The following is a 20,141-nucleotide window of genomic DNA, read 5'->3' as shown; positions in this document are numbered from 1 at the left end:
GTGTCATTCATGTGGGTATAAGTGGCCATACACAGCTCTGAGAATTCATCATCTTATAAGAGTGTAATCATGACGTCACTCTCGGATGGGACTATTTGAACGCCTCTCAGGCCATTATAGATAGTGGTCGCTTGAAGATTATGCTAGATGAGATGAGATACTGTGGACAGGAAGATGCGCATCTGAGTGTTTGGAGACTATGTGTGCTGGATTAAGTGATCATTCCTGCAGTTAGCACTGGAAAGGTAACTGTCATGTGTCATGCCATGCATCAACCCATGTTTCTTGTAGTGGAATGTAAGAGAAGCATACCACTGAAGAATAACTTGGTCATCCTAGACTCTGTCGTCTCATTTAAGAATGAATTTGGTGAATTGGGGATATTTAAATGTCGCCAAGACCCGCAGATCCTTCCAAGACAAAGAAAATGCTGAGCCGTTAATTTCCGAACAGCTGAGCGTCATAGAAATCTCCCATGCCGAGTCTGTCGGCGAAAGTACCGCTACCACTACGAGACAAGATCTTCTAGCTCCACTATCACCAGATCTCACTAAGGAACAACGGAAGAAGCTACCTGTCATTCTTCAAGCGTTCTCTGAATGCTTCAGTCCACAGGTAAACAGCAAATTAGACAAATCGACGGTGAAGCACCGGATTAGCACTGGATACCACCAACCAATAAGCCAGAGAGCATACCATGTGTCAACAACGGAACGTAAGTAATTCGCGACGAGGTAGAGAAAATGATGAAGAATGACATCATTCAGCCTTCGGGTCTACATGTGATTTCGCTCTCAGTGCGCTCTGTGTTTGGCAGTGCAGACCGGCAGAGTGGCGCAAGGCAGCATTTAGAGATGTAGAAATGTGACGCTAAGCCCATCATGACACGCCACTGAGGACTTTTCCATGGCAGTGCTTTCGCTGCTGTGGCATTTACCGTGTGATAGCCCCTAGTAGGAATAAGGCATAATGCAGGGAATGGTAGTGACGTGCAGGAGTCAATGTGCCAGCACCCTCAGGCTAGGTTGTCATCTATAGACAATGGCTCCAGTGAGTGCCTTGGCACTAAAAAGCTAAATCGAAGATTGCTTTTGAACTGGTTCAACAGCTGGAAAGCTGCTATATTCAAGAATGTATGTATAAATACCAACACCTGTTACTGATTACAGTACTGGCATCTCAGCTACAACTAGTTGTTCTATGTAGTTCGAAACTATTGGAGGAGAAGGAGGTTATAGTTAATGTTCATGTCGACAACGAGGTCATTAGAAACGGGGCACAAGCTCGGATTAAGGATAGATGGGGAAGGAAATTAGTGCGCCCTTTCGAAGGAGCCATCCTGGCATTTGCCTGGAATGGTTTAGGGCATGCGAATCCAGTGCGCTAAACACTGCACCACCTCACTCGGTGAAAATACTGGAGATGAACAGAATGGTCACAAACTTGTGCATGTAGAAAATAATGGGAACAGTTCCACACAAACCGAGCGAGGTGGCGCAGTGGTTACCACACTGGTCTCGTATTCGGCAGGACGGCAGTTCAAACGCGCGTCTGGCCATCCTGATTTAGGTTTTCTGTGATTCCCTAAATTCCTTCAGGCAAATTCCGGGATGGTTCCTTTGAAAAGTCCACGGCCGACTTCCTTCCCCATCCTTCCCTAACCCGATGGGACCAATGGCCTCGCCGTTTGGTCCCCTCCCCCAAATCAATCACAACCAATGGTACTGGTGATAGTTCTCCCCATGATACTCAGCTAGTAGAAGAGAGGAGTGCAATGAATACAGATAAAAGCAATCGATACAGTCTCACGGATAAAGGCCTCCGTGCTGTCTACACTGAGAGTATATCCCAAAATGTGGGAAACTTCCATCCTATGGCAGTAGGCAGGCGCTTATTTAAAGACGGTAACGATTGGGAAAATGAAATTGCTTTAATCAAAACACCAGGAAGAAATAGGATAAGAATAGAACACAAGTCCGCCACTGTGGCTAATCTGGAATTTGGCTAATCTGGAATGTTATGTACTGACTCACATAATAAAAAACAGGGGCTTATCATCAAGATTGTCGACATGGATATCAATGATGAAGACATGGTAGCTGATATATCAGCGCAATACCCATTCGCAATAGTTAAAATTAAAAGATAATTAAAAAAAACGTGTTGTTAATGGGTAAGCCACCTACCAACCTATATTGGTAATTCAGCTGACATTCGGGTCTCAGAGGCTTGCAGATTATATCTCCCATGTGGCTTCAGATGTGAAGGTCAACCCATAGACTGCCAGTCAGGCGATGTTATAACTGCCTATGGATTTATCACAGTGTCAGAGTAAGCCACGCTGCACAAGATGTGGTGGTGAACACTTTCTAATACAGTGTATACCAAAGTCTGCTCCTAGGTGCCTGTACTACTCTGGTAATCACCTATCTAGTGACCGTAATTGCTCATTATACCCTAAACTATAGCCAAGTATATGACGACCACCAATTTTCGGCACTCAAACTTCGTAAGACTCTGGTCCCTTGTATTTAGAAGTGATGATTGCCGCCATATTTCCACCATCTGACGTAATTACGTTCACAGCCCACAACGAACCCACTATCTCAGCTCAGCTAAACAGGAAATCTCAAGTGGCATCTTCATCTCCTAAAAATTTTGTTATTTCTCTCCCGACACTGTAGTCCTTCCCAGCTAACCCAGTACATAGACAATACAATATCCTGAATGACGTGGACACTGTATACCAGTATACTAGATTCATCGAACCAGTCAGACAAAATCCCTACCTGTCTGCCACTTCTAGAGGAGTTGCTACGGACCAACAGAACTTACATGATACTGACAAAATAAGTGATACAGAGATTGCATCAACAACCTGTCCTTCTCGTCAGAGCAGTTCCTGTGAACATTCTTGGAACAGAACGTGGATTATAAGAACTTATACGAGTACATTGCACAAAATATTTGTAATTACAGTGACGTCAGAACCATCGACAGGCTGCAGAAGAATGGAAATGATGTTCCTTTTACTACTCTACAGTAGAACTCGAGGAGCCTTAGGCACAAATGGAATGACTTGACTGCTACCATGAGTCAACTGCTTGGCAGTATATCAACCATTTCAGAAACTTCATTAGCTGACATTGTACACCTGAAGGACAAACGTTTTAAAATTTTTAGAAGGAACAGAGATAATGGATATGGGGAGTTGCGATTGTAGTTTACAAAAAGATCTGCTTTTCTCATAATATACAAGTAAATAATAGTTCCGTACATATTTTGTCGCTGTGCATAGTGAACTTGCTACATATTTCTAATGTTACAGCTACATACTGTCCTCCGCATGCCCACACTTCTGCAGCAACAAGATCTAACATTTTTAACCAACTACGATGAAATGCGCGCTTGGAGGAGATTTTAATGCACACAACTGCATGTGAGACACCCAGTTAAATTGTCGACAAATCATAAAATCCGTGGTAAGTGCCACAACTGCTGTTTTGAGGAAATCGAAAAAAACTTCCGGAATGCATTCCTTTTTGATATCGTTATTTTTTTATAACCTAAATAAATGAAGACAGTTAGTCTACAAACATATTTAGCGTAAAGTTACTGTAAAACATTTAACAACAACAACAAAAAATTGTTGATGGAACAAAATAAGAACAGGGCTATGTGCCAAACACGAAAACCGGGCTAAGTCTACCACTGATACCTGTAAATAAAGGGGTGTGAGAAGGATAATAATAATAGTAATTTTCCTATTATACAAATCTGGAAACTACTGTTTACAGTTTTTCTATAATACTATATTATTATGAAAAGTCAGTTAGGCCTACAGAAGTGCTCTGTTAACAAACAAACTAGTTAAAGAACAAAGACAAAATCAAGCATGTTACTGCGTTCGTACAAGTTTTATTTCAAAATAAATGCCTTTGACAAAGTTTAAAAAGTTACATTTTGTATTAATTTTCCATTACTTTATAAACAAGATATTACAACATTACAGTCTATAAACAGAATGATATTTACACTCTGCAGTGGAGTGTGCGCTGATATGAAACTTCCTGGCAGATTAAAACTGTGTGCCCGACTGAGACTCGAGTTCGAGTCTCAGTCGGGCACACAGTTTTAATGTGCCAGGAAGTTTAAGTCTATAAACAGCTGCTGTGTTTATTCAGTCAGATTTTGGTAAAACAGTTTGTTTTCTTGTTTGAGATAAGGTATCATCTTTTTTAAGTCCTCCTTCTTCTCAGTTTTCATATTGACTGTTAATTCAAGCAGGTGTATATCTAAGCCTATTGTGGTTTCCATCTTCACACCATTTTTTAATACATTCGTTTATGTCCACGTTTCAACTTCACAGATTTTTTTTTTTTTTTTTTGTAACCAGTTTACTGGGTTGGTTTTGGAAACTTTGAGCCAAATGGCGTTGGAAATTTCTAACCTCATTGTGATGATGTGTTCTTTAACTACCTTGGAGAAGTCATAAAAATTATCATCGTTCATCATAGTGGTTAGAAAAGGAGTTTTGCTATTGGCATTACACAAAACTCTCACAAGATCCAAAGGAACTTGACAGTTTTCTACTCTTTTTCTTTTTTCAATTAGAGCAAACTCTCGGTCTTAGGTTAAGTATGTGTCCAGAGACGACATGCTCATGGTGAACTTCGTCAAAGAAATCATTACAGACCAAGTATATACACTCCTGGAAATGGAAAAAAGAACACATTGACACCGGTGTGTCAGACCCACCATACTTGCTCCGGACACTGCGAGAGGGCTGTACAAGCAATGATCACACGCACGGCACAGCGGACACACCAGGAACCGCGGTGTTGGCCGTCGAATGGCGCTAGCTGCGCAGCATTTGTGCACCGCCGCCGTCAGTGTCAGCCAGTTTGCCGTGGCATACGGAGCTCCATCGCAGTCTTTAACACTGGTAGCATGCCGCGACAGCGTGGACGTGAACCGTATGTGCAGTTGACGGACTTTGAGCGAGGGCGTAGAGTGGGCATGCGGGAGGCAGGGTGGACGTACCGCCGAATTGCTCAACACGTGCGACGTGAGGTCTCCACAGTACATCGATGTTGTCGCCAGTGGTCGGCAAAAGGTGCACGTGCCCGTCGACCTGGGACCGGACCGCAGCGACGCACGGATGCACGCCAAGACCGTAGGATCCTACGCAGTGCCGTAGGGGACCGCACCGCCACTTCCCAGCAAATTAGGGACACTGTTGCTCCTGGGGTATCGGCGAGGACCATTCGCAACCGTCTCCATGAAGCTGGGCTACGGTCCCGCACACCGTTAGGCCGTCTTCCGCTCACGCCCCAACATCGTGCAGCCCGCCTCCAGTGGTGTCGCGACAGGCGTGAATGGAGGGACGAATGGAGACGTGTCGTCTTCAGCGATGAGAGTCGCTTCTGCCTTGGTGCCAATGATGGTCGTATGCGTGTTTGGCGCCGTGCAGGTGAGCGCCACAATCAGGACTGCATACGACCGAGGCACACAGGGCCAACACCCGGCATCATGGTGTGGGGAGCGATCTCCTACACTGGCCGTACACCACTGGTGATCGTCGAGGGGACACTGAATAGTGCACGGTACATCCAAACCGTCATCGAACCCATCGTTGTACCATTCCTAGACCGGCAAGGGAACTTGCTGTTCCAACAGGACAATGCACGTCCGCATGTATCCCGTGCCACCCAACGTGCTCTAGAAGGTGTAAGTCAACTACCCTGGCCAGCAAGATCTCCGGATCTGTCCCCCATTGAGCATGTTTGGGACTGGATGAAGCGTCGTCTCACGCGGTCTGCACGTCCAGCACGAACGCTGGTCCAACTGAGGCGCCAGGTGGAAATGGCATGGCAAGCCGTTCCACAGGACTACATCCAGCATCTCTACGATCGTCTCCATGGGAGAATAGCAGCCTGCATTGCTGCGAAAGGTGGATATACACTGTACTAGTGCCGACATTGTGCATGCTCTGTTGCCTGTGTCTATGTGCATGTGGTTCTGTCAGTGTGATCATGTGATGTATCTGACCCCAGGAATGTGTCAATAAAGTTTCTCCTTCCTGGGACAATGAATTCACGGTGTTCTTATTTCAATTTCCAGGAGTGTATATAGGAACAATATCATTTGTTTTTGTTTTGGCCACAGCTGTTGTCAGACCACACTATTAACTTTTTTCTGGGTAATTTTACTTTTAATCCCCCTTAACACAGAGAACGCTATTTCGTTGCCCTCCCCCCCCCCCTCCCTGCCACACATGCCCATGGCCAAAGAAACAAGATCTTCATTATTATCTGCCATATTTAATCCCAAATTGTAACAGGAAGTTGACATAAATAATACATTTGGCAGTGTGACAATGTTGGCAAAGAAAAAACTTGAATGAGATTTTCACTCTGCAGCGGAGTGTGCGCTGATATGAAACTTCCTGGCGGATTAAAACTGTGTGCCGGATTGAGAGTAGAACTTGGGACCTTTGCCTTTTGTGGGCAAGTGCTCTACCGTCTGAGCTACCCAAGCACGACTCACGATCCGTCCTCACAGCGTCAATTCTGCCAGTACCTCGTCTCCTACCTTCCTTTGGAAGGCAGAGCACATGCCCACGAAAGGCAAAGGTCCCGAGTTTGAGTCTCGGTCCGGAACACAGTTTTAATCTGCCAGGAAGTTTCACATAGCCCTGCTCTTGTTTCGTTCCATCAACACAGAAGGTAGGAGACGAGGTACTGGCAGAAGTAAGGCTGTGAGGACGGGGCGTGAGTCGTGCTTGGGTAGCTCAGATGGTAGAGCACTTGCCCGTAAAAGGCAAAGGTCCCAAGTTCAAGTCACAGTCCGGCACACAGTTTTAATCTGCCAGGAAGTTTCAAAGAGGAAACCTGTTGTAAATCTGTGGATACAGTGCATGTAGCACTTGTAGGAGTGGTAGAATATACATGATCATGCTTCATCTCTTCTCTAGCTTTTCCAGCGCATCTATGATGAGATTCTAGTGAAGTACAATGTGTAGCTCTATTGTTTGAGTCATTCAACATTTTATTTTTAAGCAGATCACATGTGTTACAGGTATCTTTCCTTGGGCAGTGAAATCTCAGTTTGGGAAAGTGTTCTTTCAATACTTTTTTGCAGTACAAATATCTAATATTTATGTTTGGATAAAGCATAACAAAAGCCTCATACATCATGCTGTAATTTTAATCTTGGCTTAAAAGTAAAAGGGAGATTTTAGCCCTCGTGTAATGGCTTTCGTCCTCAGGGAAACTTTTGATGTGTTCAACAATGAAGATTTCCTTTCTTTTTTTATTTCCCCTATGTTCAAAATAAGTAACATCACCACTCATTTCTGCTTTTACCAAGGTTTCCACTATTTGCCTGGTAACTTTGTGTATTTCCAGATAGGTTTTTTTTGCAAACTTGAAAAGTCTGCCTTTGTCATCAGGAACTGTATAAATAACACTGTCCTGTCTGTGACTCTCCTCGGGTTTTTCATAACAACCATGATGCCTTCTTCTAACATTGCATACATTTACGTTTCCCATCACATAAGAGTTTTGCTTAACATTATCACCTAGTTCTTAGAACTGATTCAATAAGTTTCATTTGTTTTCCAATGCAATGTCTCTACATTGACTGTGGCACCAGCATGGGATTTACAACAAAAGAAAGTGGGAATTAGAGGTATTAAATAATTAGTGACGAACGTAAATAACCTGTTTGTTTTCTGTTCTACACAGTTAGTAGGTCTACTATAGTCCAGGAACCAAGTCAAACATAACCTGACGTGGTCTGCATAATCTAAACATAGGTTAGCTTAAAACGCCACACAAAAATCATAATCAAGCGAAGTTCTTCAAAAAAGCCTTAGTCCTAAGGCGTTCAAGTTATGATATACACTTACCTTATTCAGGTGGAGGTTGTTTTTGAGGTACAGTAACTTTCTTATTGTTCTCATATGTTTTTCATTCGGCTCTTAGCTTCTTATTTATTTGGGAAACACTATCTTCACCCCTTTTCCGACGTTTCCTTGTTTCATCCATCACTTAAACCACAATACTAAACACAACAGACAGGACAAATCACTGCAACTTGAACACAATCGAACCTCAAACTAAAAACAACAGCATGGACACACAACCCCGATTTTATTTCAGAAAAGATGTGACTTAGCACCTGCCGCATTCCGGTGGCAATGTTTTAAACCACTTCCACACTGATTACTAGATGCCCAGTTTTTACTGATGAAGGTTAGGCACATAGCCCATATTTTGACAATAAAACGATATTTTTTTTAATTTTTGGCACTTAAACCAGATTTTATAATTAGTCAACAACTGTACTAATGAACTAGTGAACTCTCCCATTCAATCAGATCTAGTTCTACTAAGTACTAAACAACCAGCCAGATTAGGCTCACCATCACAAGTCCATACTCGCTAAACCTTACACCAGTACCACCATCATTATCCTTGAAACGCCTGTGGGAACCGCTCACTGACATCCTAGGCACTGACCATCATCCAATTAGACTCTCCGATTAGAATCTCTGTGATGGCATGTGCACCCAGTCAATGAGGACACATGTGGAATGATCGGATGAATATCCCTGTCATTTAATATAATTATATTTGATCTCATAATTCCATGTGTATCCTCATCGACAGGGTGTATGTACATTCATAGAGATTCTGATTACAGATACTAATTTGACTTTGATCAGTGCCTAGAGTTCCAGTGAGTGTTCCCACGGGCATTTTAAGGATAATGTTGGCAATTTTCACTCTGCAGCGAAGTGAAAGATCTAGTGAGTGTGGCCTCACAAAAGTCTGCATCATCTGGTTGGTTGTTTAGTACTTGGTAAAACAGGATATGATTGAAAATGAGGTTTTGCTAGTTCATTACAGTGGACACCATTCAGCTGGGTGTCCCACATGTGGTTGTGTGCCTTAAAATCTCCTCCAAGTGCGCATTTCCCATTTCGTTATATAAAGAAGTGAGAAATAATTGACATGTCGAAAGTACAGGCCAAAAGCAAAAGTAGCTCAAAAGCTCTAATTAACATGAGTCCACAAATCAATTATTGTCGAGCTACAACGCATTTTCTGTCATTGCAGTTCATCTGTGTCTAAGAACACATGGCATCTCTAAACGTTAACTATCCCATGCTCCTCCCCTTTCTGACAAAGGCCAATTTCCCTATGAACGAAATGGTAGGAAACTCAAATTTTGGCGGTAAATTAAAAATTTTGGCGGAAAATTCAGAAACTAGCCCAACTACACTAGTGTTTTTCCTGTGAATGAGGTTTGTTGCGGGAAATTCAAGTGAAGCATTTTCGTGCTGGCTGACTTGGGAGTACTGGTCCTGGCTCTATAATGTCACAATCTGAGACTTGGTATACGAGCATCAGCCTAGCCATGACGTCGTAATCCAACATGGTGATCGAACATGGAGACTGGGGCATATTTGGGACATGGTCTATCTCATCAGAATCTGAGTTCCTGGCACTATAATGTCAGAGGCAAAAGATGTTTGTGCGGTTCCAGGCCTGTCTACTTGACATGTTTTTCCCTCCAATCTACTATTCACTCAGAGGCACGTGGTCAATGCATACTCTTAGTTTGGGTCTCTCCAATTGCATTTTAATTTAAAGAAACACCAGGAGGGACAGGGACTTTTGAACACACCGTCCGTGCTGCTGACCCGACTTATTCCACCTAAGTTAATGTCCAAACTGTATTCTGTGTCGTAGGAACACTTGTATATTTATTTAAACAAATAACACTTGTATATTTATTTAAACGAATACAATTTCAGGGAGAGCTCCCTTCTCTAAGGTCACAAAGTTCACACTAACCACATTAGTTGAGAAACATGCCAGCATCCCATCCACAGTATCCCAACTAAGAGCTATGTTGCCCTGATGTCAAGTCACCATGCACTGGTGACAGCTCTGTAGAGAGAGAAACCACACATGTACTACCGATTCGATAACCTAACGCAAAATGGTGTATAGAAGTTCCAATTCCTAACGCTAGTACGCTGTTGTGACAGCATTGCAGCCACAGCACACATGACTTGAGTTAAAATTATGGGAAACATGAAAATGGAGGAAGCACACTTGTACTTTAACCGAAATAACAAGGAATCAAAATTCAAGTAAGCTGAAATAACCTATAACCCGCACATACATACATTCTGCATGGAAATTAAAAAATCATGACTCGCACATTAATTTCTTGGTGGCCGACATGTGATTGCTTTGAAGCAAAAAAAAAAATATTAAGGTGCTATGTTTGTAAAATTCATGAGAAGAAATCGTGTGTGGAATGGATCATGGCTATTTACCGACAATAGCATAACCTATCAAGCCAGCACTCCCATAAAGTTGTCATTCTTATATTGCAGTAGTTATTTATGAATCACATTTTAGAATGAAACACACTTATTAAAAGTAGAATCGTAACTGTCAAAGACACGGTAAATATAGACAGTGGATAAACAATGCCATCTTACAGGAGTAATGGTCTGTACCCTTCTTATCCAAAGCATTTCGACACGAAAAACTGTCACCAGTATCAGATGCTAGACCACAGCACATCTTGCAGACATGAATTGCCTAGTGTGGGAAAATATAATCCACAGACTATCCACATAACAGATGAGCAAGACGCTTCCGGCGTACCAGAGCTATGAATCACATGGTACAGTGCGGTGTTCGTCAGACCACAGCTGGTCGCGATCATTAAATTGTGCTTGTAAGCGATTGACATTCAGTTGTACTTCTATTAACAATGTGGGATATATACACAATATTAATCATAGCAACAGCTTCCATGCCATTCGCAAATAGCGAATATCCATAGAGGTGTCAAATGTCATGGGATACCTCCTAATACCATGTCGGACCTCCTCTTGCCTGGTGGAGTGCAGCAACTCGACATAGCATGGACTGAACAAGTTGTTGGAAGTCCCCTGTAGAAATATTGAGCCATGCTGTGTCTATAGCCATCCATAATTACGGAAGTGATGCCGGTGCAGGATATTGTACATGAACTGACCTCTCAATTATGTCCCATAAATGTTCTATGGAATTCACGTTGGGATCCAGGTGGCCATATCATTCGTTTTGAATGTCCAGAATGTTCATGAAACGAATCACTACCAGATGTAGCCCGGCGACACAGCGCATTGTCATCCATAAAAAATTCCGTCGTTGTTTGGGAATACAAAGTACATGAATGGCTGCAAATGGTATTCACATAGTAGAACATAACCTATTCCAGTCAACAGTCGGTTCAGTTTGACCAGAGGACCCACTCCATTTTATGTAAATAGAGTCCACACCATTATGGAGTCACCACCAACTTGTACAGTGCCTTGTTGAGAACTTTGGTCCATGGCTTCATGGGCTCTGTGCAACACTCCAAGCCTACCATCATTTCTTACTAACTGAAACTGGGACTCATCTGAGCAGCCAACTGTTTTCCATTCGCCTCAGGTCCAACTTATATGGTCATGAACCCAGTGGAGGCACTTTGGGCGATGTCGTGCTGTTAGTAAAGGAACTCGCATTAGTTGTTTTCTGCTATATCCCATTAATACCACATTTCACCGCACTGTCCCATCAGGTGGACATCATCACGTCAGACACCTTTTCTCGTGAATCACCTGACTACAAACGACAGTGTCACCAGTGCACAGCCCTTTTATACTCTGTGTACATCATACTACTGCATCTGTAAAAGCCTTGTTTATATTTTTAGCAACAACAATAATTCTTTTAAGCTCACAATCGTACACAAAATTATATGTTTGTTGCTCATTTCCAGTCATAAATATAAATTCATATATTTTTATATGAAATATTTTATTTTGTAGTACATTACATCTATCTAAAAGTAGATTCAAGAGCTGTATTCACGCTTCTTATCTCTTCATTAAGATATGTTATAGTGGTACAGTAATCATTATGAAGATGTAAATTCTTTTCATTGAGATGTGTTATAGCAACATACTGAATTGTGTTATATACTTGAGGACATTTGTGAATATTCAGCTTTTGTACATTCATTTTCTAAGTATTGTTTGATAACTGCATCATAACTACTTACTGGATATTTTAGATACCTTTATAATAAATATATCCATCAATGATTTTAAAAATATTACATAATTCTTTATGAAACTCTTTGGTTATATTTGACTCAAATTTTCAGTTAATGACTCTAATTCATTTTTGATTTTTTCATATTCTCCCAACTTTATTTTTTCCATTATTTTGCTCATTAATCATACGGCCTTTGGGCTGCACCTCATTTCCAAAACTTCCACTTATTAGATTCAAAATATCACTTAACTTATAAATACCTGATGATAGCTTTAGGATGACTGTACACAAACGATTTCATTAAAATCTTGAATTTGCTTTCCACCATAGTACAAAGCGCATGTTCTTCAGGAAAATTTCCTCCAAATGAATCAAACACAGATTTTTCATTTTTGTCTTAATAGTAACATATTCAATGTGTGCCAACATTATCAGATGTATCTAGATGAACTATTCCGTATTTGTATTCTCTAGTATGAATAGGTAACTTATCAGTCATGCAAACACCATGAAAGTGATTAATCTGATGCTTCTTAGTTAGTTTTCTACATCAAAATTACTTAATGCATTAGGATACATATCGCTTAATGCCCTGAAGAGCTCTTGGAAGGAAGTTCCAACTATTTTCTGAAATTTACCTAGATTATGTCTTTTTTTCTGCTAACTCAGCATCGGTGTTTCGTTTGACATGAACTCATTTCGCTATAGCTGCTGCTCCACATGCTAATGAACCAATTACAGCTAATACTACCAGCAAAATTAGAAGAAAATGACTTTCTTGTTTGGTTAGACCTGAGTCTTCCTTCGTTTTCATTACATATTCAGTTATATTTACAACAGTTATGCATAGTGTTATGAGCAAACTCCCACCTGTTTTCTTTTATCTCTTTCTTTTTTGTAAATCAGTTAAAACTTATCAGTACTATGTTGTTGTTGTTGTGGTCTTCAGTCCAGAGACTGGTTTGATGCAGCTCTAGATGCTACTCCATCCTCTGCAAGCTTCTTCATCTCCCAGTACCTACTGCAACCTACATCCTTCTGAATCTGTTTAGTGTATTCATCTCTTGGTCTCCCTCTACAATTTCTACCCTCCATGCTGCCCTTCAATACTAAATTGGTGATCCCTTGATGCCTCAGAATATATCCTACCAAGTGATCCCTTCTTCTAGTCACGTTGTGCCACAAATTTCTCTTCTCCCCAATTCTGTTCAGTACCTTCTCATTAGTTATGTGATCGACCCATGTAATCTTCAGCATTCTTCTGTAGTACGACATTTTGAAAGCACCTATTCTCTTCTTGTCTAAACTATTTATTATCCACTTTTCACTTCCATACACGGCTGCACTCCTTACAAATACTTTCAGAAACGATTTCCTGACACTTAAATCTATACTCGATGTTAACAAATTTCTTTTCTTCAGAAGAGCTTTCCTTGCCATTGACAGTCTACGTTTTATATCTTCTCTACTTCGACCATCGTCAGTTCTTTTGCTCCCCAAATAGCAAAACTCATTTACAACTGTAAGCGTCTCACTTCCTAATCTAATTCGCTCAGTATCATCCGATTTAATTCGACTACATTTCATTAACCTCATTTTGCTATTGTTGATGTTCATCTTATATCCTCCTTTCAAGACACTGTCCATTCTGTTCAGCTGCTCTTCCCGGTCCTTTGCTGTCTCTGACAGAATTACAATGTCATCAGCAAACCTCAAAGTTTTTATTTCTTCTCCATAGATTTTAATTCCTACTCCGAATTTTTCTTTTGTTTCCTTTACTGCTTGCTCAATATACAGATTGAATAACATCGGGGATAGGCTACAACCCTGTCTCATTCCCTTCCCAACCACTGCTTCCCTTTCATGCCCCTCTACTCTTATAATGGCCATCTGATTTCTGTACAAATTGTAAATAGCATTTCGCTCCCTGTTTTTACCCCTGCCACCTTCAGAATTAGAAAGAGAGTATTCCAGTCAACATTGCCAAAAGCTTTCTGTAAGTCTACAAATGCTAGAAACGTTAGTTTGCCTTTCCTTAATCTATTTTATAAGATAATCTGTAGGGTCAGTATTGCCTCGCGTGTTCCATCATTTCTACAGAATCCAGACTGATCTTCCCTGAGGTCGGCTTCTACCAGTTTTTCCATTCATCTGTAAAGAATTCGTGTTAGTATTTTGCAGCTGTGGCTTATTAAACTGATAATTCGGTAATTTTCACATCTGTCAGCACCTGCTTTCTTTGGGATTGGAATTATTATATTCTTCTTGAAGTCTGAGGGTATTTCGCCTGTCTCATAGATCTTGCTCACCAGATGGTAGAATTTTGTCAGGGCTGGCTCTCCCAACTCTATCAGTCGTTGTAATGGAATGTTGTCTACTCCCAGGGCCTTGTTTCGACTTAGATCTTTCAGTGCTCTGTCAAACTCTTCACGCAGTATCTTATCTCCCATTTCATCTTCATATATGTCCTCTTCCATTTCTATAATATTGTCCTCAAGAACATCGCCCTTGTATAGACCCTCTATATAATCTTTCCACCTTTCTGCTTTCCCTTCTTTGCTTAGAACTGGGTTTCCATCTGAGCTCTTGATATTCATGCAAGTGGTTCTCTTTTCTCCAAAGGTCTCTTTAATTTTCCTGTAGGCAGCATCTATCTTACCCCTAGTGAGATAAGCCTCTACATCCTTACATTTGTCCTCTAACCATCCCTGCTTAGCCATTTTGCACTTCCTGTCGATCTCATTTTTTAGACGTTTGTATTCCTTTTGGCCTGCTTCATTTACTGCATTTTTGTACTTTCTCCTTTCATTAATTAAATTTAATATCTCATCTGTTACCCAAGGATTTCTATTAGCCATCGTCTTTTTGCCTACTTGATCCTCTGCTGCCTTCACTATTTCATCTTTCAAAGCTACCCATTCTTCTTCTACTGTATTTCTTTCCCCATTTTTGTCAATCGTTCCCTAATGATCTCCCTGAAACTCTCTACAACCTCTGGTTCTTTCAGTTTATCTAGGTCCCATCTTCTTAAATTCCCACCTTTTTGCAGTTTCTTCAGTTTTAATCTACAGTGCACAACCAATAGACTGTGGTCAGAGTCCACATCCGCCCCTGGAAATGTCTTAAAATTTAAAACCTGGTTCCTAAATCTCTGTCTTACCATTATATAATCTGTCTGAAACCTTACATAATCTCCAGGCTTCTTCCATGTATACGACCTTCTTTCATGATTCTTGAACCAAGTGTCAGCTATGATTAAGTTATGCTCTGTGCAAAATTCTACCAGGTGGTTTCCTCTTTCATTCATTACCCCCAATCCATATTCACCCACTATGTTTCCTTTTCTCCCTTTCCCTACTCTCGAATTCCAGTCATCCATGAGTATTAAATTTCCGTCTCCCTTCACTACCTGAATAATTTCTTTTATCTCATAATACATTTCATCAATCTCTTCGACATCTGCGGAGCCAGTTGGCAAATAAACTTGTACTACTGTGGTAGGCATGGGCTTCGTATCTATCATGGCCACAACAAGGCGTTCACTATGCTGTTTGTAGTAGCTTACCCACATTCCAATTTTTTTATACGTTATTAAACCTACTCCTGCATTACCCCTATTTGATTTTGTATTTATAACCCTGTATTCACCTGACCAGAAGTCTTGTTCCTCCTGCCACTGAACTTAACTAATTCCCACTACACCTAACTTTAACCTATCCATTTCCCTTTTTAAATTTTCTAACCTACCTGTTCGATTAAGGGATCTGACATTCCACGCGCTGCCCCGTAGAACGCTAATTTTCTTTCTCCTGATAACAATGTCCTCCTGAGTACTCCCCCCCAAGAGATCATTTTACCTCTGGAATATTTTACCCAAGAGGACACCATCATCATTTAACCATACAGTAAAGCCACATGCCCTTGGGAATAATTGCAGCTGTAGTTCCCCCTTGCTTTCAGCCATTCGCAGTACCAGCACAGCAAGGCGGTTTTGGTTAGTGTTGCAAGGCCAGATCAGTCAATCATCCACACTGTTGCCCCTGCAACTACTGAAAAGGTTGCTGCCACTCTTGAGGAACCATACGTTTGTCTGGCGTCTCAATAGATTCCCCTCCGTTGTGGTTGCACCTACAGTATGGCTATCTGTATCGCTGAGGCACGCAAGCCTCCTGACCAACAGCGAGGTCCATGGTTCATGGGGGGGATCAGCACTATGTAGTTAATTATTACTGAGTTTAATTATAACTGATTTTGCATTAGTTTTGCCACTACTTAGTAATTTGTAATTAAGGTTCAAGTGATTCATTAATATAGAAAAAACGATTTATAAACCTCAAACATTTAAATGAAGTTTTTCTCCAAATCAAGCATCTTTAGCATACATTCATCTTTTAGCTACTGCTTGAAGTTGTATATCTGTTTCCTACGTCCATTCTTCATGATCTCTAAGGCAATATCACGTTGTTTGCTTGCTTCGTCTAATGGATTTATATCTTGGTCTTCCTTAGCTAATCGTTCGTCTAGCTTGGTCCCCAGATCACATAATCTACATCCTGGAAGATGCATTTCAGATGAAGTTTGGTAATCAAAGTGTTTACTAGACCTTTACCATATTTTTCACTTTATCAAAATGTGTGAGGTAAATTGTTGGGCAGTCTAATCAAATATGGAATTCCTTTAGGATTGCTGATGACGAAATCACTGAACTTAATCGTTAACATTCGTGTTATTCACACGTTTTTGTTACAATAATTTTTATTTCCAGCTAATTCTTCCCCATGCATTAGTTTTGATCTATCGATTGAATCATGTACATCATTCATCCAAATATATTAAACTGTATACTTTTTTTATTAAGCCTCCACTGATTTTTGCATCTGAAGAATCTGATCAAATTGCATTATTATTAGCATATGAATTTTATCATATATCTGTATTATTTGACAAATCCACAGCATCAAATTCTGTATTAGTATCTTGTATAGTAATACTATTTTTTACTTAAAATATTCTTCAATCCACCAGCACCTGAATATTCCTTTCCACTGAGAGTTAACGTATCTCAGCTGAATTCTGTTGGTAAATTACCAACAAATTCAAACAAACCAACAGGCTTTAATCGAAAAACTTTATCTTCACTATGGTTAACATACTCCATAATCCTTTCACTTATATCAATTTTTGAAACACCATGTTCTTTTGTTTTTTTCTGTTCTTTGCCAACTGACTTTTTTCTACCATTATTCTCTTCTTCATATTTCTTCAATGCAGCCCGTATTTCTGATTCACTTAATGTATAATCAAACTCTGGAGTTTCATAAGATTTAAGCTGTGGTAAATATTCAAATTCTTCATCCACATGAGTATTATGACAGTGATAAGGAATGTTAGGAGTCAATTGTTTTTCCACTGCCGTGTTTTCTTCAGTAGCTTTCATAACATTATCAATTATACCTTCAATGCCTTGTTTAACTTGTCTCATAGCATCAAAACCATGTTGATCTTTCCTGAATGAGTTTTTACTCTGCAGCAGAGTGTGTGCTGATGTGAAACTTCCTGACAGATTAAAACTGTGTGCCGGACCAAGACTCAAACTTGGGATATTTGTCTTTCACAGGCAAGTGCTCTACCAATTGAGCTACCCAAGCACAACTCACGACCCATCGTCCCAGCTTCAAACTTCACAGCTTCCAAACTTCACAGAAGCTTCACAGAAGCTCTTTCTTCTGGGAGTGCTTGTTCTGCCAGGTTCGCAGAAGAGCTTCTGTGAAGTTTAGAAGGTAGGGGGCGAGGTACTGACAGAATTGAAGCTGTGAGGATGAGTCATGAGTTGCACTCAGGTGGCTCAGTTGGTAGAGCACTATCCCACGAAAGGCAAAGGTCCCGAGTTTGAGTCTCCGTCTGGAACACAGTTTTAATCTGGCAGAAACTTTATGTTGATCGTTCTTATTATATCTTTTATAGACTGTTCTTGGTTGTTTCTTCCATAGCTCCAATCCATCTTTCTAACTATTCAAGTTTTTTCTATTTAATTTAACACTTTTAACAACTTCTGGCTCGTATTTTGCCAACATTTAATAAGGATAAAGAAAATTAATCATTTGTGTTTAATGTCCTTGTATAACATTCTTTTTTATGTTGATTTTATTAACTTTTTATTTTAGCTCTGTACTTGCATTCATTAGGTTCCCTTGTCACGTCTATTGTAAAAATGTTGAACTCTTCCACATCCCAACATTTATTACACATTTCTATAAAATCAACAAAGTTTAAATCTCCAACAACAAATTCATGATAAATATGACCTAAATCTGTGACATCTTGTCTGAAAATATTTTGAATTAAGTGGCAGTTCACCAGTGCTTAAGAAAAGATTGACTGTACCTTGAAAGACAGTTATAATCGTGTAGCACTAGTTGGTTTTTATACAACATTTTGAACCCCAAAATCACATGAAATGTTATAAACTATATTGTGATGGAAAAATAATAGAAATTCCAGTTGGTCAATATAGCCTCAAAAGCTTAGAAAAATTTATTCAGACAATAACACCCAACATACACATCAAGGCAGATGAAAGCTTAAACAGAGAATGATGTTAACATGTATATGGACATAGAAGATAGTGTTTGCAGTTTTAGAAGCCAAACTGTTGAAGCCAATGAAAAATTGTAGCTTACGATCTTCCAAATTAATTAATGGAGTTTTAATCTAGCTGATGGACTGTATGTAAAGCATAGTTAGGACTTTCAGTCGAGAAACTAACATTATTGCTTCATTTAAACTTAATGTAGAATTTGGTGGACCAATGATTTATGAACCACATTAGCCTTTATTCATTCCAAGCCACAATAAAATTTAAGATTTAGAAATAACTATAACTGATGAAAATGATGAGTTGATTAACTTCAATGGTACTAGTGTAGCAGTTACTTTAGAAATGACTTGATGAGATATTTTCCTTTACAAATAAACATGACTGGGAGACACAAGTTCTACTCATTCCCTATGAATGAGAAATCAAAAAATAACTTAAATACTCGCAACAAGGAGACAGAGATTAACGTCTGTATTGGTGATGGATGGATACATCCTAATTGGCTCAGCTGTATATCAGTTTCAGACTCCTAAAAGCTAATGCCATAAGTTATCCAGCGTATGATGATAAATCCAATAAAAAGTTAATGGATAACTATGTGAGAAAATTATAATCATAAAAAAGGAAATAAAGTTTTCTCTAGAACAGAACACCCTTTTATTTCATCATCAGTTTTGTTGCATTTGAATTCATCTCTTGCTGATAAAATAAGTATGAAAGGTGATATATTTAACAGTGGTAAAGCAGGAAATACGATAAATTAAGTACTTTATCCACTGGATATACTTGCTGCATTTTTCAAGGACTTTAAAGAAGTCATGTGGGAACGAGATCTAACTGTAGTTATTAATTGGAGTTCAAGTGCAAATTATACCATTTTTTGATGGGCTGATCATTATCATCGAAATAAAAGATACTCGTCCAAGTGAAGGAAAAATTATAGTAGGAAATTGGAGAAATTCTATGCCTGTTGTTAAATATGATCATAATTATGAGCTGGAACAACGAGAAATTATGTTGAAAAACCTTATATTCCTATATCTTTCTATGAATTACGAACTGCAGAAGCTGCTGGATTAAGTGGGTAGAGGAATTTCGAGCAAGATATCATAAATTACTATAGCTCAGTGGGATTTGATATTTATTATTTTATTTTCTCTGTGTTTGAAGCTAATCGTAAAAACAACCATCCACCTGATTCATCCCTGTGTGATCATGTTACGCTATGTACATTGTATTTGAAAAATGGAAGAAATGAAATATTTCCTCAAAAACAGCAGAATTTAGATCCACCAGAAACTTATCTCAAAGCTTACGATGCTTTTTGTGATTTTAAATGAGTTACACAGCTAAAAGGAAATGTTGGTGTATGTCCATATCATTTCTTAACCAATTATCCTATCTATGTGATTCACATGACATGT

Source organism: Schistocerca nitens, chromosome 3, assembly GCF_023898315.1.
Source record: "Schistocerca nitens isolate TAMUIC-IGC-003100 chromosome 3, iqSchNite1.1, whole genome shotgun sequence".
NCBI lineage: Eukaryota > Metazoa > Arthropoda > Insecta > Orthoptera > Acrididae > Schistocerca > Schistocerca nitens.
Note: the sequence above shows the minus strand (reverse complement) of the source record.